The 22,264-nt window shown below is 33.6% G+C and overlaps 1 protein-coding gene across 12 annotated transcripts in view; it reads right to left on the bottom strand.

The window, feature by feature from the left end:
* Positions 1–22,264, bottom strand: part of LOC129949110 (protein NDRG3) — a 151,183-nt gene that overhangs the window by 122,549 nt on the left and 6,370 nt on the right. For 7 of the 12 annotated variants that reach the window (XM_056060358.1, XM_056060364.1, XM_056060363.1 and 4 more), the window contains exon 1: positions 19,022–19,576. The exons of 1 other annotated variant lie outside the window; for it this stretch is intronic. The gene's annotated coding sequence lies outside the window, so the exon portion shown is untranslated. Of the gene's footprint in view, positions 1–19,021; positions 19,578–22,264 lie in introns of those variants that run through there. 4 more of the 12 variants (XR_008782004.1, XM_056060367.1, XM_056060357.1 and 1 more) reach the window with 2 other exon arrangements.

Raw genomic sequence — 22,264 nt, 5'->3', positions numbered from 1 at the left:
AAAAATTAATACTAATTCAGCGTCAAAATCAAGGAATTTGGAAAGAAGGAAAGTTAGTGAAAATGCTGTTTTCCAACTACTCGAAACGAGCCCTCAAGAATATGATTGATGAAAAGGCTTATGCAAGAGTCAAGCTATCGTTGTTGCTTGAGAATAATAGCGAGGAGGGGTAACCATCAGTATCAACAGATTTCTATAAGTTTTTTGTTAGAAGTCTCGCCAAAGTATGAGTACGAAAAAAGATTGGTCTATTAAAATCTTTGAAAGGCTCAAAAACTACGGAAGTAATAAAAATAAAATGCAATCTAAGATTTGTCAATAGACGTTACTACAGGAGTTTTATTGACAACAAGCATAGAATGACCAACATTTTTTTGTTTTTGGGACATTATAGTCATTTTTGGAAGTGCATTAATTTTTGTTTGGTTCCTGAACCTAAAAAGCATTATTGAGACCGTGCCAGTTGGGTTTTTCTTAAGAGCTCTTTCTCTATCTATTTTTGTTTGAAACTAGGACAAATATGCCTAGAGGCGTCAATATACTGATTGTGTATTTATCAGTACAGAAAGTGAGATATTTATATGTCAACATTATTTTCAGTTCGCCAACTTCCGTCTAATATTTCAGTGATCTTTTTGACAGCCTGAGTAATGTGGTTACACTTCCCAAAAGTCTCAGGTCGACAAAAGGAATTAGTGACATGGATATTGAATGTAATAACGATTTTAGTGTGAGAACACCGGGAAACAATTCATTGGATGATGCAAGCCAAAGCATCAAATTCTCCAGACGCTGTGAAGAAAACTTCTACGGCTTTTACACCAATCTTAATTTTAAAGGCAACTCCTATCTCTCAGTAGGTCACATGAAAATCTAAAATTAGCAGATTTCCGACAGTAATGACTATTTCTGTCGAAACAATTTCGTCGCTGATCAAACGACGCACATTCAAGATTCAATTTCCTTATATTAGCATTCAACAATTCTATAGGATTACACTGCAAGACCATAAAGTAAAGCTGTACAAAATCATTTCACAAAAATTATCATCGTTTGATTCTATTTCTTTAGGAGCCAATCATTGCTATCATTGGTTATTATCATTGAATTCAATCATTGGAATTGTTGTCTTACACTCTGTCAATGGAATTATATGAAATTAAAACATTTTTGAGAATATAGAATCAGCTGTTTAAAAAAAAAAAGAATTTTCATTGAAACCAATCATTGAAAATTTTTGACAGGTTGAATATGGCTGTCATTAGACACACATTTCCTGGTTGAAATCATGCATTTGGGTTTAGATCATTGATAGGAAAACTGACAGGTGGTAATGCAAGGAAAACGAAACGCTTTTAGTGGAATGATTTGAAATCGACAGTCAGCTGTTCATTGAAAACGATTTCATTATTGTGAATATATATAGAATTGATCATTAAATGAAAAACTGACAACTGGAAATGAAAGGAACATGGAACGCTTTCAGTGGAACGACCTGAAATCGGCAGTCAGCTATTTATTGAAAGCTATTGAGAAATTATAAACGATCTTAATAATGCATTTTATTATTAAAAACAAATCTAAGACACCTCAGCTTTAAATCGACACCAAACATAACAAAATTCACTCTATTATTCAGCTTTAAATGTCAAAACGGAATGTTCAATGTCTTTACTATTGAAATCAACCATTAAAATTATTTTGACAGGTCGTCTATAGTTATCATTTAAAATGTCGGTCTTTGAAAAAAATTTCCTGTTTGAAAAACACCGAAATTTTTTTCTGTCAGAAATATGTCAATGAAATTCTATGAAATTGAAACATAATTTATTTGACAATATATAATTAGCTGTTTAAAAAAAGATTTTACGGGGCCAGTTATAACTATCAAAGGTTGTCTTTATGTAAACCAATCATTGGTCGCACATTTCCTGATTGAAACCAATCAATTGAGGTTAAAGTTGATCATTGAAAGGAAATGTGACAGGTGGAAATGAAAGGAACATGGAACACTTTCAGTGGAACGACCTGAAATCGGCAGTCAGCTGTTAATTAAAAGCTATTTTATCATTTAGAAATTAAAAAAGAACTTAATAATACATTTTTTTAAGTAGAAACAAATCAAAAACTATTTTGACAGGTAGTTTAAACCTATCATAGAAAATGTTTGTCATTGAGAAAAAATTCCTGTTTGAAAAAGAACGGGATATTTTTTGCTGACAGAATTCTGTCAATGAAATTATATGAAATTGAGACATTTTTTATTTGACAATATAGAATCAGCTGTTTAAAAAAGGAATTTACGGGGCCAGATATAACTATCAAACGTTGTCATCATTGAAACCAATCATTGGAATTTTTTGACAGGTTGGAAAATGGCGTTCATTGAAAATTTCTGTCATTGGACGCAGATTTCTTGATTGAAATCAATCATTTGAGGTTAGAGTTGATCATTGAAAGAAAATGTGACAGGTGGAAATGAAAGGAACATGGAACGCTTTCATTGGAATGACTTGAAATTGACAGTCAGCTGTTCATTGAAAGCTATGTTATCATCTAGAAATTAAAAACGAACTAAATTATGCATTTTTTTAGTAGAACCAAACCAAAGACTCTTCAGCTTTAAAGTTCAAAACGGAATGTTCAATGATAAAAACCAATTGCTATCAATGATTGAACTATTGAAAATTAACCTTTGGATTAATTTTGACAGGTCGTTTTAAGCTATCATTAAAGATGTCTGTAATTGAGAAAAATGTCCTGTTTGAAAAACACCGGATATTTTTTTCTATCAGAAATGTGTGATTGAAATTTTGAAGAATTGAAACACAATTAGGTGCAACGATTCGGTTTTCCGCATAAAAGAATCAGCTATTCAGGAAAAAGAATTTCCATTCGGAAAATAGAAAGATACATTTTTAGCCAGAAATAAACGTTTTTTCGGTGACAAACTTTTTTTTCACCAGAAAATTTCTGTCAGAAATCTGTCATTGGAATTGTGTGAAATTGAAACAGAATTAAGTGAAACGATTCGTTTTCAACATAAAAGAATCTACTATTCAGGAAAAAGAATTTTCATCCGGAAAATAGAAAGATACATTTTTGACAAGAAATAAAAGTTTTTTTTTCCTCAAACAAAATTCTTTGAGTAATTTCCGATCGATCAGAAAAGTGAAACATAGTCAAATGTCAATTTAAACGTTTTCCTAATTGATTTCAATGACAAACTTTTTAGCGGAAATGTCAAATAACTCTTAGAATGCTGAATGTTTTATCCAAGGTCGAAATTCAAAGAGCAAATTCTTTTAGAAGAAATATCCCAAATGGAACATACAACTTTTAGATACAAGTCTCTTCCGATCGGAGGTGTTTCTAAAAAGCTATCATCTAAAATCATATTCCTCAAAAAGTTCGAACAAGTTATGACATCAAAATGAAACATTCCATCCCTAATTGGATCAAGGAGCAAGATTACTTATGACTGTCATTTCTAACTTCTTCGCTCTATTTCATTTGTTATTGTTAGTTTCTTATAAAACCAAATATAAATGTTTCCTTAAAAAAAAACCAGTTCCAATACAACCTAAGAATTAATTCAGTCAATCGATCAAAATAAAGTTTAATTTACATAAAATTCTTGTTTACAAAATCACGTTAGATTGTTTTTCTTTTGTTTACAAGAATGACACACATTTTTCCATTCACAACCTTCTAGTCTCAGATATCTTCTAATATGAGAAAAAAAGAACATAAAACTTGTCAACAATGCTGAATCTTAAATTACAAATGAAATCGATTTACCTACGTTTCATCATAATCAATTTAATCGCACTGTTTTTCATTGCATTCATATTATATTATCATTTCAAACCTGTTCCCTCGATTTACATGCCTCTCAAACAAATCCAAGTCTCTACATAAACCTAACCTTAAAACCTACCTATACCTTCCATTGAACTTGAATTCTCAACTTGAATTTAGTAATAACTTTTCATACCGTTTCAAAATGATTCATTTTATTGACTTGAAGTTACTTTATAATAAAACATTAAGAAGTTTGGTATTTGGTATTTACAAAATGATTAAAAGATTAGTATTACTTTAAACTAGTAAAAACCAGATGGTTCAAGTAGCAGCTGCTTTAAGTGTAAATTAACTTTTTGTTGATACACTAATTGCTCGCTCTTTTCAAACCCTGATGTCTTATGAAATCGCAATGCAAATTAAATGAATTAGAAACAAAAGAAAAACACCAACAATCTTATCTTCTAATGACTGATAATCGTGACGAGTGCTGATGTTTTAGAAATATTGTTCGTTTTTATTGCATAAATAAATGTTTTGAAGGAAATCAAAGAATTTTCCAAAAAATGTATCAAGTACAAATATTTAACTGATTTTTATTAATTTAAACAAACTTAGAAGAAATAACCGACTCAGAAGAAGGCTTATTCATGCGATCTATTCGCTTTTGCTGAAACATTGCTGAACGCTACTGAAAGACCGTAATGCGGAAAAAGCAAATTCAGTAGTTGGCGAAGTCTAAATAGCTATTAGAAATAATTTGTGTACAAGTTCCATAAAACGTCTACATTCCTTCAAAATGCCCGGCTTTAGCTTTTGCTGAATTCTGTTTTGATCTTGATCTTGATCATATCACGGACATTGCTAATTTGAATAGCAATATTCTTCTTTTATGTGACTTCAACTTCCCATAAACATTTTGTGGGTCAGGAGACGAGTCTAAGTTAGAAGCATTATTGAAATTCGTCTCGACAGGGGCTTCTACTATATTAGACTATGTCAGGGGTCGGCAAGTAGTTTTGAGTGGGGTCCAGATACGGTTGAAAACATTTTAATCGAGGTCCAGAAAAAAACTGCTAAAAAAGTTTTGTAGTTTTTATTTTGCTTCATTTAAGTGCAATATCAATGAGAAAAATTACAACGATGGTCTTGAGCCAATTTTGTATAGTTTGGTTTACAGGAAGAGTCTGATAATCTCAAATGATATTGGTTTTTTTCAAAAAATTCATTTTGGAGAAACATAGTAGCCAAGTTGATAGCTAATTTTTTTTACAATTTTGATATTTTTCTGGAACATGCTTACCCCAAAATTCTTCAGTGGAGGCAGTTTTAAACATTTGCAGGGAAATATCTTCTTGAAGGTCAATTAATTCCAAAATTAAGCTTTTGAAAGATCGAATAACTTAGCAGCCAATTCAGTCCATTCTGCTAAGGAATTGGGATAACTTCCCAATCTCTGCAAAATCTTGGAATCATACAGCAAATTCGCTTTAAAGATCGAATTGAAAGTTTGAAAACACTGCAATATTGAAGAATTGTTGGGAAATGAATAAATTTTTCTTAGCAATGTCTTTTTCGAAAACGAAAAGCGGACACGGTTTGAATTAAATCACATATTAATTTCCCATTTCCTTGTAACTGAATGGTAAGCTCATTAAAATATTTCAGAACATCTTTTAGAAAAGCCAAAGCTAGTATATTGTGTTCTATTGTTATGAACTCTTAGTGCTTCCGTCGTATCCAAGTTTTGAAAGAAGGAGAAAACTTGCTTTTTAATCATCCAGAAACGTTCAATAAGAACACTTATTGAAAGAAACCTTGTTTTTGTGGAAACGTTTTTACATATTATCTATATTATCTCCATGAACTTACAGCAATTGAGCTTTAAATCAAAAAGTGTAAAAATGCCTCGAAACAAGAGAAACCAGACTTGGAAAAGGCTTATAACAAGATCGTGAAGTATATAATGTGAGTCTCTTTGAAGATTTATAACTCTCTTCAAGTATTATTTATAAGCAAAATCTATGCTAATATTATAAATGGAAAAGTCAGTTTGTTTGTTTGCTTGTTTGTTTGTTTGTTTGTTTGTCCGTCCTTTACGTCACAACGGAACTATGTTATGACATGAATATTTGTGTGGAGGTAGTTACGAGTCTGGAGAGTGTTTTAAGCTATTTTTTACTGCAGCAAAATAACTTGATCTCAGCTCATTTCAACAGATCCGCCGGTAAAACTTATAATTAGATTTTCAATATTTTTTTTAGAACACTTATTAGTAGCATATCATTAACTGATGCTTACTTTTGCACGAAAGTATGCTGAAGCATTCGCATTCAAAATATATATTTAGATTCTATACTTTCGAAACTTTTCCCAGACTACCTAATAATGTTTAAATGACTTTAAGCTAAATCTAACAATACTTGGCCTTACTCAAAAGGAACTCCAGTTTTTACAAAAGGTAACAAGCCTTACATATCCTAGAACTCGGTCAAAATCTTGACTGTATTTCCACTGATTATTCTAAAGCTTTTTACCAACTTTCTCATGAAATCATCACATTTGTGCTGAAAACAATTGGGCTTCCTCTTCAATTCAAAACATGGATATGTTGCCCAAGGTAGTCCTTTAGCGCCTCTACTCTTTTTGTATGACAAAGTAACATTTTAATCTATGCGGATGATATGAAAGCAGCTAGAGATAAGTTATTTAGGAGCATGCAACGACTTATCTGTAAGGTCGGAAGAAAGCATGCCCGATGAATAGGACCTCAGTATTGTTTGCCCGATTCTAAAAAGGAAAACTGCACCAACTATAGAGGAATCAGTCTACTTAACATCGCCTTTAAAATCTTCTCTGCCGTAATGTGTGAACGTCTACAGCCCATCGTCAACAATGGATCCTTATCAATGTGGTTTTAGACCAGGAGAGTCCAGAGTCGATCTAATATTCACATTATACGGCAGATTCCGAAAAAAAAACCAAGAACACCAAATCGACACCCACCATCTTTTCATCGTTTTCAAGACCGCATATGACAGCATCTACAGGGGCGAGCTGTATAGAGCCATATCTAGTTTTGGCATCCCTGCCAAACTCGTCCGTTTGTACAAGACGACTATGGAGAATTCACGCTGCTCCATAAAGGTTGGAAATAACTTAATAGAACCTTTCGATGTCAAAAAAGGTTTTAGACTTGAAAGAATAGTGCAGAACTCACACGTCAACACTAGAGGCACTATCTTTCAAAAGTATGTCCAATTACTGGCATATGCTGATGACATTGACATAATCGGAATAACTCAGTGTGATGTCAATGGGGCTTTTGTGAGTATTGAGGCAGAGGCGGCAAAAATGGGTTTAAGGGCTAATGAGGGCAAAACAAAGTACATGCTCGTCAAGAAAGGACATACAACACCGACGACGTCTTGGTCAAAATGTCACCTTCGACAGACGAAACTTTGAAGTAGTCAAGGACTTCGTCTACCGAGGCTCTGCTGTAAACGTAGAAAACAACACCAGCGCTGAGATCAAACGCAGAATAATTCTTGCTAACCTGTGCTTTTTCTTTGGGCCAAGAAAGCAATTGAGTAGTAAAGTCCTCTCATCCCCGTCCTGTTATACGGTGCAGAAGCATGGACCATGACAAAAGCTGATGAAAGCACCTTGGGTCGGTTCGAGAGAAAAGTTCTTCGTGTGATCTACGGCCCCAAATGCATAGAAGGGGAGGGGAGGAGAAGATGGAATGACGAAATTTACGGGCTGTACAGCGACGTAGACTTAGCCAGAAGGGTAAAAGTCCAACGACTAAGATGGCTGGGTCACGTAGAGCGCATAGAAATAAATGCTCCGGCCCGGAAAGTCTTCGAATCCATACCCACAGGACAGCGCAGTAGAGGAAGACCGCGGATCAGGTGGCGCGCACAAGTGGAAAGTGACCTCACCCAACTTGGAGCGCGAAACTGAAGACATCTAGCTAGGGACCGAGCTAGATGGAGAAGTTTGTTGGGCGAGGCCCTAGTTCACACAGGACTGTAGCGCCATCTTAAGTAAGTAAGTAAGGATGATATGAAAATCTTCCAAAGCATAAAATGTCTAAATGATCGATTACAACTCCAGAACGATATTTATTTAGTACAAAAAGAATTCGTAACCTTAATTTGGGTCTCTGAACGCTTCACCGAATAGTGAAAAAAAGGGAAGGGTCAAGCTCTCAAAAAACCAAGACCTCGTAATGAATTGCGAAAACTGGAGAGGTACTTGCGTTTTTCCTGCAGCCTCAAAAATAGTAGCGAGCATCACTCGACGCTGAACAAGCAGAATTCAAGACTAGATTCTCCCGAATTTATCACATCAACACCTTGCGGATCATTTTCGAACAGTACGTCAGATATCGACGTATTGTTCGACGTATACATCTGTTGTTGCTCGATTTTGAGAAGGCTTTTAACAGCGTAAACAGCGAAGGAGAGGTATCCCGGATAAGCTCATTTCTATATCAAGGCGACGTCTTACAATGAGGTAAGTTTGACGTACAAGTGGAGTCAGACAGGGTTGCATACTGTCAGCAATTTTTTTTATTAGTGATCATTAATGTGGTGGGGAAGGCCTTGAAAGGAAAAGGAGGTCTTAGATGAACTCTGCCAACATATTTACAACATCTATCTTGATTTTGCACACTTTGTATGCTTGCTATTTCACTGGATAATGGATATCCAACAAATGACAAAAGGGGTGGATAGAGAAGCAGAAATCGTAGGACTGAAAATCAACACGGGAAAAATAAGATGTTCCGCCTTGGGACCTTCGACTGAACCTCTCTGGAAAACTTTGTACTGTAACCAGTAGAAAAAGTAGAGAGTTTTCAGTATATTGGAAGTATGGTCTCTACCAAAACTTAAACCACTGACGTATCGAAAATACTAAATTTGCTTTCGGGATGTTGTCCACGGTTCGTGAATTATAGAGCTTGTTTTAAGCTTTCTAACCCAAAGATTTGATAGTTTAAGAAAAAATATGCTTTCAAAAAATACAATTTGGTGTATAAACTAGCTTAAGCCTGGAACCATTATAAGGCTCAAAGTTTACACCTATCTTATATCAGGCAACAGACTATGATACCGCGTCTTTTTAAGTGTGAATTTAATCAAAACATATTTCAAAGTAAATGTAAAATATTAATTAGAAGAAATTCCTACTGTCTAAAACCGCTTAAAAGTCAAGACAACAAAATTCACCTAAATCAGACTGAGTAACACTTTGCTCTTCCTACTTCGTCTATAAGATTCAGGAGATTGCATAAATGACGAATAGAGGTGGTTAAAAACTAAAAATGATAAATGTTTTTGTTGCGCTCTAGTAGACTTACTTAGTAGGAAAGACTTAAGTAATTCAATCACTTGAAATATTACATCACAGCCTACCCTAATATCGCTGTCACTGTGAAATGGACCCCGTCCACTGTCATTAAGAAGATTCTATTTTTCTTTTTTATTTTTTATTTGCAACTTGTAGGAAGTACCTACTTATAGAATTTAATGACTTGCGATATATCTTTGCATTACTGAATTCATTAACGACCTTGAAAAATATATTTTCTTTAAGTCTTTCTATCAAAATCTAACCCCAACAAAGTTTATTAGTTTTTGTTGTCTTCTATTTTTATGTAATCTTGAGAAAAGTACGATTAGTCGTCACTTCAGTATTTCATTCAGTATCTTTTTCTAGTAACCTAGTGTCATAATTTATGACCAATTTAAGTCAAACTTATCTTCGTTTTTGGTATTAAAAGTAAAACAAAAAAATATTACAAATAATTTACAATTAGTAATAAATTTAAAACACACAACTTTTTATAGTCAGAGTCAGAGAGATGGAAATACAAATAAACTAAAAAACTTGTTCGGAAATGACAACTTATTTTTGTTTACGTTTGTGTTATGATTTGTTAACAAATAAAAAATAAAAAAGTGTATAAATAAACAAAAGGCAGGTGAATCGTTTGTTATTATTTTTTTATTCTTGCTGTGAATCCGGTATTTATTAGGCAAGTTACAGAAACACGCTTAGTTGTCAGATATTGAAGCGTTAATGGATCAGAAATTCAGGTTTTGAGTAATTTTTTTTAGTGAGGCAATCATGTAAATCATCATCGAAATATATGTAAGTAAGTTTTATTTTATAGTCCGTCACATTTGATAGAAAAGCGAATTAATTTCTATAAATGAAAAGAAACACACTTCAACAACGCAATTGAAAATCACTATGAAAATGGTTGAAATTTCAAGAAATGTATCCTGAAGGTGTTATTTTACGAAAGGGTTATCACAATTGATTAGCTGGATCCTGTGCTTTAAGAACTTGAGATTTTTTTGAGGCCCATCTGCTTCATCCAAATAAAAGAAGTCTGTACTACCGAAAGCTTCCCCGATAAGTGGATGAATAAAATAATTGTCAAGCTTCAAAAAAAAAGGAGATCTTAGAAACCGCGAATACTGGAGAGCAATTTTCGTTCTACCTGCCGTTGCCAAAATAGTAGCAACAGTAATAATGGCACGCATAAGAGAAATCCGTAGCGGAGTCAGACAGGGCTGTATTCTGTGGCCAATATTGTTTTTTTTGGTTATAAGCGATGTACTGCCCGCAGCTTTGTCAGCTAGCGGACTTTGATATTCTATTTAAAGCACTTGGATTACGCGGACAATGTTTGCTTACTCGCTCATAGGATCATGGATATCCACCAAATGATAACAAGAGTGGAGAGAAAAGCAGAAATTCCGGCGAAACAAAAAGGATCAGCCCCGGAACCCGACCATCCTCTCAAATAAATATTTCCTCGCAACCAGTGGAAAAAGTGAAGAGCGTTCAATAGCTTAGAAGAATCGTCTCCATCGAAGGCGGAACCGAACAAGACGTCATCTGCTGCATCGGCAAAGCAAAAGCGGTGTTCCGTATGCTTTCAAAAATTTGGAGCAATAAATCTATCAAAATAAGAACTTTTTCAAACAAATGTCGAATCTGTGCTTCTTTATGGGTGCAGCACTTGGTAGGTAACTTGAGCCATTACAAGAAAGCTGCAAACATTCGTAAACAGATGTCATTGTAACATCCTAAGGATTGTCTGGCCAAACCGTATATCAAATGAGGCTCTTCATAGAGGGACAGGTCAGGAACCTATAGACTCTATAATACGAAGGCGTACGTGGAAATGGATTTGACACTTCGAAAAGGCTAAAGGCCAAGCACAGGACAGTCGAGGCGGAATTAGTGTCACTAAAAAAGAGTTGGAGGGAGCTGAAACATTTTAAGCCTTCGTATCAAATGAAGTAACAAACACAGAAATAATATTACTTATTCGATTCTGAGGTACCTTTAAAAGCGTTTAACTTAAAATGTCCAAATGCAACATGACATTGCAACTTTACTCAAACTCTATGCAGTGTCAAAAAAAATACAAATCTTTGTATTCTGAACGTGATAAGACTTCAAGATTAAAATTTCATTTTTAACTTTGCCAAGTCCTCCAAAACAAGCTCAAAATTAAAATGTCCCCAAACTTAAACAAAATTCAATGCAATAGCCATTCTGATCCGGACAAAAATTGTAGGGCCTCTCCATTTATGTCATTGTTTACGTATAAAACAGGGTGAGAACAGAAGATAAGGTTGAGACAAGGAAAAAACCTATCCACGATTCTTGTAACGGTCATTCTCGAAACCAAAAAAATCGTCGAGAAAAGAAAATGATTGTAAATTTATTTGTAACCTTTTACTTTTAACAAAATGAGATAAATATTGTCAAAAAGAGCTTTATTTAAACAAGATTTAAGAATTCTTCTATCCCAAAAAAGACTTTAGAAAAACTTTAAACTTCGATGTTCGAAGATTGGGAGTTAGTGAATAATTATTGGCTTCAAAGAAATAAGTCAATAAAACTTCCAAAAATTGGTGCTTTATTATGATTGTACCATTTAAGACAACTTTATCAGTTACTCCGCATTTGGAGGCAACTCATTAAGCCTTCCACTTGTGTATTAAAAAAAATAATTTATTTTCCAGTTCAAAACCAATAAAAGAGCGAATAATAATATGGATGGTTTCAGGTGAGAATATTCAGCATTTGGTTTACTTAAATAGAAGTTGTAGCTTAAATCAAGTAATTCGCTGGGTGGTACTATTTACAAGAACGTCAAAAGATGCAAGCCCCAAACTATTCCTTTTATATCAAACTTTATGTTTCCATCTAAAATGTGAAGTTGAACAAAAAATCGAGCCTAAGTCTGCTAAATGCAATTTTACCTAAAATTTAACAGAACACATAATATTTGTTTGCAAAATGCGGGCTAAATTTCTTGCTTTTTTCAAACTGATATAAAAGAATGTTTTCAATTTTGATGTCATATCTCAGATATGAATTCTATTCATAATTCTCAAAACAATAAGATTTATAACCTAAACACAGGCTACGAATTTTGACAAACACCAAGACTCCTGATTTAATAGAAAATACAATTAACAAGATGACAACGTCATGGCATGTTTTTGTAGCTGCATGAGTATTGACATTTGACAATATCAAACTGCGCTTACATAAATTCTTTGCTGTTAGATAAATGCTTTCAAATTGGGGAGATTTGCTTTGAAATAAAAAAAAAATCCTTTCCCGAATTTTAAAAGAGCACTTCGCCTATTTTACGGTGTTTAGTGATGATTTTATGGTTTCGTCTATAAGCAAAGTTGCAGTACCTCTATTAAACGAGGATAATCCTGGAGCCATTAATCATTAAAATTGACTGTTCCTATTTCTTTTAAAATGAGAAAGCAGGTGACGTTATGGCATATTTGCAAGCACTGTCGAGCCATGCTGACAATTTTTTTTCTCAAAAAGTAATCACCTAAACATCGACTAGAAGAGGGCACAACTTGTTATCCAACGCACTTACCCACCAATTTATAGCAAAACCATGATGACAAATTTATTTTCCAGAAACGGTGTTTAAGTTCTTGTCATTTAACGTCTCTCATTTACTTTTATAGTGTCTCTATTTTAAGTTATTAGTTTAAATCAACAATCCAGAACTCTTTAAAAAATAAACTTAATATTCAAGCCAAGAAAAATTGTCTAGTACCCTTGTTGTGATAGTTAGTGCGGAGGACTGCCATGTCATGCCAAAAGTCTTGTGTTCAATCCCTACAGCACCTAAAGAATTTTTGCACCTGTACGTACTGCCTTCAATCTCTTAAAAAAACACCCAATTTTATAGCTGTCATTTACCGCGTTTACAAGGAGAATTGAACACTCGATCCAATCCTACAGAACGAGGTGAATCGAATCGAAAATTTGCTTGTAAACGTCAATCGGGAAATCGAGTTATAAGTGTGTGAGGTTTTGCTTGTATGCGTGCGGTATTTTTTTCCCTCTTGTTTGTTCTTTGCGATTTAATTTGGAGCGCGTCTTTGTGTTGAAAGCATTGTTAAAATTTGAAAGTTATTCACGTAGCAGTACGCGTACAAATAAAACCCAAATGTCATTTCATTCCATGTCAATTCAATTCCTCGTTTCAGTGCCACCATATACCAGGATCCAAATCTCAATTCGATTCCCCGAAGTTCTCTTGCTACCAGGATAATTGACCAGGTTCAGTGGACAAAGAAGACTTGAAAGTAAAGCGAGTCTCTAGTACCTGATTGGCCAGTTGTCAACAAATTGCATTCCAATTAAGGAAACTCTACTGGAAAGTTAACCAAGAAAAATATTTCCAAACTATCGAATCAAATCTACTTACATAAGTATGTCAAAATGACAATTCATCAAGTTTTTTCATTCAACTGAAAGCTGAACTTTATTGATCTATGATTTATGTAATTTATGTATTTTGTGCACAAATTGGAAATGTTTTTGATAGCTATCGTACACGATGAACTAAAGTTTGAAGTAAGTGAAGCAAAGTTTCAAGTTTTAAATTTATGACACTTAAAAAACTAACTAGCTGCCTTTGTCAAAATTCACGCAGTTGGCTGCAAATGGAGTCTCTTCGCGTTTTTCTTTTTTAGTTCAGAGCTGAAAACTGAGCAGATTCTGAGCAAACACAGTAGAGTAGAGTAGAGTTCTGAGCAGAGTATGTTCAGAGCTTTCGGATTTAATTATAAAACAACTTGAGAACCAAACTGTCATGATTTGAAATGTCGTCTGTTTGAAGGCGTTCAAAACTTTATATTTTACGCCTGAAAGAAATTTGATTCATAAAAATGCTATATGCAATTAGTTTTTTTCTAGATTATCTTTAATTCTGCACTAAAGCGACCAGCCTCGTCCACCATTTTTGTTGCTTTGCCGATGATTTTTTTTTTATTTTCCGGCTTTCAAACATCAAATTGTTTGTGTTCAGCATTTTACTCCGTTTACTCTGTTATTTTATTCTGAGCTCACAGAGCGTGCTCTGAACATGTTCAGAACTAAAAAAAGAAACACGAATTTGAAGCTCTGAACGATCAGAGCTCAAAAAGAAACACAATTATTTTTTTGACAGTTCGGGCTCTGCTCTGAACTAAAAAGGAAAAACGCCATATGAATGCTATCACAATGAAGCTTAGACCTCACGTTTCATTTGACAATCGTAACGACATAACGTAATGTTACGTAATGTGACTCCAAACGGGAGCTCTAGTTCAAATTTGCTTGGTCTGACAGCTCAACAGCTGCAAAAAGTCAATAAACAAAATCCATTTGCTTTTGGAGGGGTTCCCTTTGGTTATTATAAGCTGTGTTAGCTGCTTCCGCTATAAATTTAATTTTTTCGATTTCAAAACTCACATTTCTTTTATTTCGATAAAAAATAACCGCTGTAGTGTCATTTAAAGCGACCTCAAAGCAGGCTTAGCGTAACGCAGACGAAGCCGATGCTGAAGCGTGTTCGGGTTTCAGCCATAAGGGACTTCAAAGTAAAGCGAGTTTCTAGTATCTGATTGGCCAGCTGCCAAAAAATTGCCTTCCAATTAAGGTTATTGGAAAGTTTACTGGAAAGTTAATCAAGAAAATATTTCCCAAACTATCGAGTCGAATCTACTTACGTCAAAATGAAAATTGATCAAGTTTTTTCATTTAACTGAAAGCTGAACTTTATTGATCTATGATTTATGTATTTTCTGCATAGTTCCATTTAATATTTTGTGTAAAAGGGTTCCTTGTAAAATTGGAAATGATTTTGATAGTTATTGTACACGATGAATTAATGTTAGAGGTTAATGTAGCAAAGTTCCAAGTTTAAAATGTATGACACTTGAAAAACTAAGTAGCTGCCTTTTTCAAAATCAACGTTTAAAGAATGCAGTTGACTGCAAATGAAGTTTCTTATGTTGTCTGAAGCTGCCCATTTGTAAGGTTCAGGCGACACGACACAAGGGGGACTGCAAAGTAGCAAGTTTTTCAGCATCTGATTTGCCAGCTACCAAGAAATTTCTTTTCAATCAGGGCAACTTTGTTGGAAAGTTGACTGGAAAGATAACTGTCAAAATGACAGCTAATTATAATTTTGTATTCAACTGTAAGCTGAATTTTTTTACTCTTTGATTTATTTATTTTTCGTACAATTTTATTATTATATTTTATGTTTACTTTAAACGGTTCCTTGTGAAATTGAAAAAGGAATAAATATTTGTTTAAATACATAGTTTTTAAGTATTTTTGCACAATGAACAGAAGGAAGAGGTTAGGGAAGTAAAGTTCCAAAATTTTAAATGTATGACACACAATATGTATGAAAAAGTAAGAAGCTCACTTTGTCAAAATGTACATTCCAAGTATGTAGTTGGCTGAAATTGCAAATGGAGTCCATTATGGCTGTATCACAGACACGCTTCAACTGCGGCTTAACCTGACGTTTACGAGTTCAGTCATAGGAATTGAATGCATGCTATCATAATGGAGCTTCGACCTCATGTTTCGTTTGACAATCGTAAGGAAAAGAATGTTATGTAACGTAATGTGACTCCAAACGGAAGCTCTATTTCAATTATCTGAACATTTGATTTGTCTGACAGCTCAACAGCTGTAAAAAATGTCAACAAACAAAATATTTGCTCTTTGGAGGGATGAAATGTCATTCAAAGCAACCTCGAAGCATTCCCACCGTAACGCAGACGAAGCTGAAGTGTGTATGTGATTCAGGCATTATGTTGTCTGAACCTGCCGATTAGAATGGGAATTTTTTTGACAGTTTATAAAAATATATGTCATTGGATAAATATTTCCTAATTGGAATCAAGCATTTACTGATTGGAATTAGACATTAAAAGATACAGTTTGTCATTAAAAGCAAAACTGATAGGTGACAATGCAAAAAAATGTAACGCTTTCAGAGGAACGATTATGTTCCGAAATGTAAAATCATTGAAAACAATCGTATCATTGGGAAGTTAAAAATGAACTTAAAGAAATTTTCTGGGTTAAATCATGTATTTTTAAGTACAAACCAATCTAATCAACTCATAATTTTCAAATCGACATCAAACGTAACAAATTTGACTCATTTAATTGCTTTAAAATCACGAAACAAAATAAACAAAATTTTCAATAATAACTAAAACTGGCTACTGAAATAGACCAAACATTTGTGTTCAAATTTTAAATATTTTTAAATTTAAAAAAACGTCAAACTCTTTGCGAAAAAATTAGCAAACTTTCTTTTAGTTAATCATAAAGTAGTGAACATTTGCACAGGTAGAAAATTACACTCATCAAAAGTTATAATGACTAAACTGAAGCTCTTATTCAAACACCCCCTCTTTTTAATACTATTTATCCCCTGCTTTAATAAAGGAAATCATTTTGAAGATAAGAAAGTAATAGCACAATAATAATAGGTACTTCTTCTAGCTATAAAACCTCGTAACAAAAAATTCAATAATTCCTCCCAGTCCTCCTCTACAAAGGTTGGTTTCTTCTTCTATTTTCTCCCAATCCCAATCCCGACTACAAACTACGAGCTACATTTTAATGGTAAAATCCGATTTCAAGGATAAAACGAAAACATTAACTTAAATAAAAAAGAAGTTATACACATAACTACTTACTTGTAGTTACAAATGTAGAAATCTATGTATGTTAGTTGGTTTAATAATCACCGTGCTGTTGTACTTCTGTACTACTTTCAAGTTGATTATTATTCCAGACCTATAGAATTATAAGTGTTCCGATTTAAGTACGTACAAAACCACTTCACCATGGTAACAACAAGGACTATACAAAACTTTCTCTCTCTCTCTCTGAATATATATATTTTTTATTAATTCCCATGAACTCGTTTCGCGTAGGTAAGCTGTAGGTGCTGGCTTTACCAAAACAACAACAAAAACTATTACTATCGACCTAAAGCGGTGCATAGCACCTAGATTCATTATTTTTCAACATTCGCACAACAATCATTTTTTGATTTATGTACGTTGTAGATAGAATCCTTAAAATATTCCTCATTAAAGAAAAACGAAATAACAACAAAAGGAAAAAAAAAACAAGAGAATCCAACGATTAAGAAAAAATAAAAAAAAAAAAAACAAATGAAAATGAAAATAAAATTGAAATGAAAAAATATGTAGGTATAAAAATTCCCAGCTGATTTTTTATCGCTCAGGGACTCATTTGCAAAAATAACAACAACAAAAAGGAACAGAAGAATCAAAAAAAAAAATGAGGACACAACCGACAAGAGGAACGAAGGAGGAAACACACGTAGGTAGGTACCTCGGTACGCCCTTAACCAAAAACAAATGCATTGAGCTTAGAGAACACTCACTACTTCCAATGGCTTCAAAACAACAACAACCGTAGTACAACAGCTAGCGCAGGTCGCAAAGATATTACGTCAGAATGAGGCGGTTTCTTTAACCACCCAATTCTCCATCGTAGTCGTCCAGTCACTCGCAACTCCAACAAAAACCACTTCACCTCCATTCTCAACCTCATCCAAACCCACTTTGTATTGAAATTCAAAACTCAATCGCTCGTTCTCTCCCGCTTACGCTTATCTGTACCAGGCAGACAGACAGGCTGGAGATTCACCAGCAGCGAGCTGGAGGAGCTGGAGAGATCATGGTGGTTTTGTTGGCAATGACTCATTCGAATATTCTCTCCCCCCAACACAACCCCCTCACTCATGCTCGCTCGCAATTTTTGGTATTCATCGTCGTCGTCGAAGTAAACTTGTAATGCTCCATCTATTTTTACATTGGACGGAAGTAGGTTGTAGGGAGAGGAGCAATTTTTACGACACTCAATCATCAAAAGGACAACAACACAAACAACAAACGAGAACGAACGAAGATAATCTAAAGATACAAACCAAGAATTGAAGTTAAAACGGAAACGAACGAAGAGCTCTTTCAACAAAAAGAAAAAAAGGCTTTTCAAAAGAGTGGAACGAGGATGGAACTACCACGAGCATAGTACGACGAAGACTACGAGGACGTACCACCTCGTAAGCCTTGGGTAGTCATCCACACTCCACAGGAACACGATACTACGATAGAAGATGGTTCGAGTTAGTAAGGTGAGACAAAGTAACAAGACACAAAAAATAAAGAAATCAAGAAGAAAAATAGGAAACAACATCAAGAAGTAAAAGTTACAGTTAGTTAGGTAGTTAGATGGATAGTTAGTTAAGTTAGTTATACAACAAGCAAAATGATTCCCATTAGAAGGTACTTTTGGTTACAAATGAGCGATGTTCACATTTTTAGTTCTATGAAAATTCTACGACTACAAACTACGGGGTAACAAGAACGATTATTTTTTGTTTAAACTTAAAATTACAATAAAAATTCTACCGAAGACGAAGTGCGATGAGAATTCCATAATTGAATTCGAAGAAAATGATAAAAATGAAAATACATAGAAATTGAAAATGAATCGAGAAGGAAAGAAGAAGAAAAAGGGAAGGAATTAAGGAAGAAGGATTTTTTTCACACGATACGAGGGAGATCCTGATGGACTTCAATCTCAGCCTCGAGACACCCAAAAGGTGTGTGTGGTTGTGGAAGAAACTCAGGTGAAAAAAATAAAAAGGATAAAAACCAAAAACCAACAAAAATCAAAAAAGTAAAAAAGGAAAAAGTAAGGAATGAAGAGTTAGATAATTCCTTGGGCTTTTTTTTGTTAATATGAACAAGAATAAGAAGAGGAGGAGTAGGAGCAAGGATAAGGACAACGAGGAGGATTAACTCACCTGTTTATCTAAGACTTGATTCGAGACTTGAATGGATTTCTGTCCAAAAAATCAACTCTTCTTCAGAGTTCCTTGTGTGGTGATGAGTGGGTGGTCCGCTGGTGCTCCTACTGAGGTTTCCTTTTTGTTAATTTGTGTTGTTTTTGTAGAAAAACGAAGTTGAAAAAACCCTTTTTTTTTCTTGTTCTATTTCTCACTTTTCTTCGACCTTTTTCGTTGTTGTTTCACACGGAGGAAAATCGATTATTTGTTTCTCTTGGGGAATTTTTCTTTTTCTTTTTTTTCCTCTCCCTTTTTTTTAATATATTTTTATTTTTTCAAACACTGCTTACGAATTGTAAAACACTTTTAATTTTTCCTTTTTTTTATAATTAAAATGGAAAGATAAATTAAATTATATCAAATTTTAAACGACCGAGATTTTATGATGATGGATGATGACACACACAAAGGAGACGTCAAAAATTGAATATAATTTTTGTTTTATTTCTGAATGAAAGAAATTTATTCCACAACTTCACCTTGCACGATGCAAACTTCGAATGAAAAATTTTTATTTAATATGAAAATTTTATTGAGAAGTAAAAAACGACGAAACGCAATGGAATGAGAAAAATCCAGTTTTTTTCTTTTTTTGTCGATATAAGTTAAGTGAGAGAGACAGAGAGGGAAAGAGAGTGAATTTGGTTTAGTTCTTATTGGAAAAGAGAGATAGAGTAATTTTTGTTTGATTTCCAAATGTCAAATTGAGTTGGTTTCCATTGCCTGTGTGGACAGGGTTGGTTGCGAGGTGGTTTTTATTTAAGTGGAGAACAACATGGTTTGGATTTACTATAATTGTTTTTAAGGTAACGACGCAATGAAAATTGTGTTAAATTATAACATTTTGAAGACAAATCAATTTGCTGATGTTTTAATCGTGTTTACACAGAATTCATTGGGAGATCACCAAATTTTTTCATTTTCCGACGTTTCTGCAAACGTCTGACAATGAATAAATTTGCATATGCCGTTTGAGTAACATTTGCAAATTTATTCATTGGCAGACAAACTTCAGGGTACATTTTAAGGTGCTTTTATTCAAAGAAAATGTAGCAACTGCCACGTTTTTTTAAATTTATCTTATTTTTTTATATTTCACTGATGATGTGTGACTATGAGCTGAAAATAAATTTGCAGATCCAAAATTTGATTTGATGTGTTCACGGTTGGCAGAAAATCTACAAATGTTTGCAAATCTATTGCTAGCTATTTGGCCATATTAGTATGTCGGCATTGCCAGACAAATATTTGGCAACAGATTTGCAGATGTTTGTAGATATCTGCAAACCGTGTACACACAAATTGAATTTTCAGCTTATTTTCACACATTATAAGAAGTTTGCAGATCTGACAACGATTGTCAGACCTGGCAATAGTGTATACTTACTTTTACATACGCATAAGGTTCATATTTGCATCGACAACAGAATCCGATGAGTAGCTACTGTGGGACTCAAATGTCAATTTTGACACTTATATCATATCAAAAATGTCAAAAAATCGCTCCGAATCCTTTTACAGCTAGTTCTTTGCATTCTGTATTATTGTTTTTAAAGAGGGTTTCAAATAAAAAGTTTTATGTTGATATTAAAAAACGAATATTTTATAAGAAAATTCGATACATTTTTTTTCCTTGTAAAAGGAAGGTTTATAAAAAATGAAAACTGATATCAAACCAAACGTCAGATATAGCAATATATTTTTTTCATGAAATTTTCTTTGACAAATACACACATTTGCCGCTGTATTTTTTCAACAGCTTTACAACTTATATTTTAGGATTTTGAATCAATTGTGGTTCCTTTAACGTGGCTTGAAAAAAGTTAAAAAGTATTAAATCACAAAACCACGGTTTAAAATTGTTATCATTTTTTTGAGAACACTACGGCTAAGAAACTTTTATGGTTTTGGTGCGCATTTAGAGCGAATTTTGTCTATTTCAGTGCGGTCTTAAGCCGTTTTTACAGGGTTTTGAGGTCATTTTATGCCATCAATATTTCACTTTTTTTTATAACAGTTCTTATTATTTTTGGAATCTTTTCTTGAATTGGCTCTTGCTTTCAAAAATTTGAACGGATTCTAATCTTTTGCTTAATTTAGAAATAAGAAGGAATTTTTGTTATCTCTACAACATTTTCTTTTATAATGTATTGATGTTAATTGATATTAGGGTCCGGTTAAAGCTATCAGTAAAATACATCAGTAATTTTTTTGTTTTACATTTTTGACATTTAAGTGCTTTATTTTCAGAAAAAGATAAATGCAGTTAGGTAAATTCTGTTGTCAAGTAAACAAAATTCTATTTTGTTTTAATGATAGCGAACTAATTTCTCACAGTTCCGGTGGCATCAATATATAGAATTTGTATTAATAAAAAAATGTCTTTATTATAGAACAATTTTTAGATTTTTGAGGTTGTCATATCACAAATTTACTTGTTCTGCACTTTCAAATCTACAGAGAAAAAGAATTAAAAACGTTGAAACCCCATAATTATAGTAGATCACAAAATAAAGAAATTTCCGTAAATAAAGATTATAGGAAGTCCTATAATGCAGAAGTGAAGGCGAACATGTTCATCTGGAATCATTTTTTCACACATTCGTTTTTGGCATCATCTATCCCCCTCTACTTTTGTTCAAAAATGCAGATGCAGCTATATGTAGAATTTTAAATTCGCTTTTATGGCACTTCCTATAATCTGCATTTTCATGCTAGTATCTCTATACAAATAATAAGATTTCAATAGTTTTAGTTCATAATTTGTAAGTCCCGAGTTCCCGGGTCATGGCAGATAGTGCGTAGGACTGTCACGCCAGAGGTCTGTCTATTCCACCAAAAAAAGGTTTTTTATTTCGGGTACTGCCTCTTGCGAAAAATCCTCCAGAAGTAATTTTTGTCATGAAAAGTGCTTTCTTAAATAACCCGCTTGGATTCGGCATAAAAACTGTAGGTACCCTCCATCCCTGAAATGACTCGCACACAAGAATTCTTGTAATGACTAGGCCTTAGTTCTCTGTGGATTGTTATGCCACATAATTTTATTTTCCATTTAATTGGAAGGCCATATAAAAAAAATCCAAATAACATCTTTGTTTATTAAACATTAAAACGCATTTTTCCTTACTCTGAGATTACGTAACTTTTCATTTTATATAAAAACAAAATGTACATTTACAAATCTTGAGACTTGAAACTCAC

Source organism: Eupeodes corollae, chromosome 3 (assembly GCF_945859685.1).
Source record: "Eupeodes corollae chromosome 3, idEupCoro1.1, whole genome shotgun sequence".
NCBI lineage: Eukaryota > Metazoa > Arthropoda > Insecta > Diptera > Syrphidae > Eupeodes > Eupeodes corollae.
Note: the sequence above shows the minus strand (reverse complement) of the source record. Positions and strands in the feature narration are given on the sequence as shown.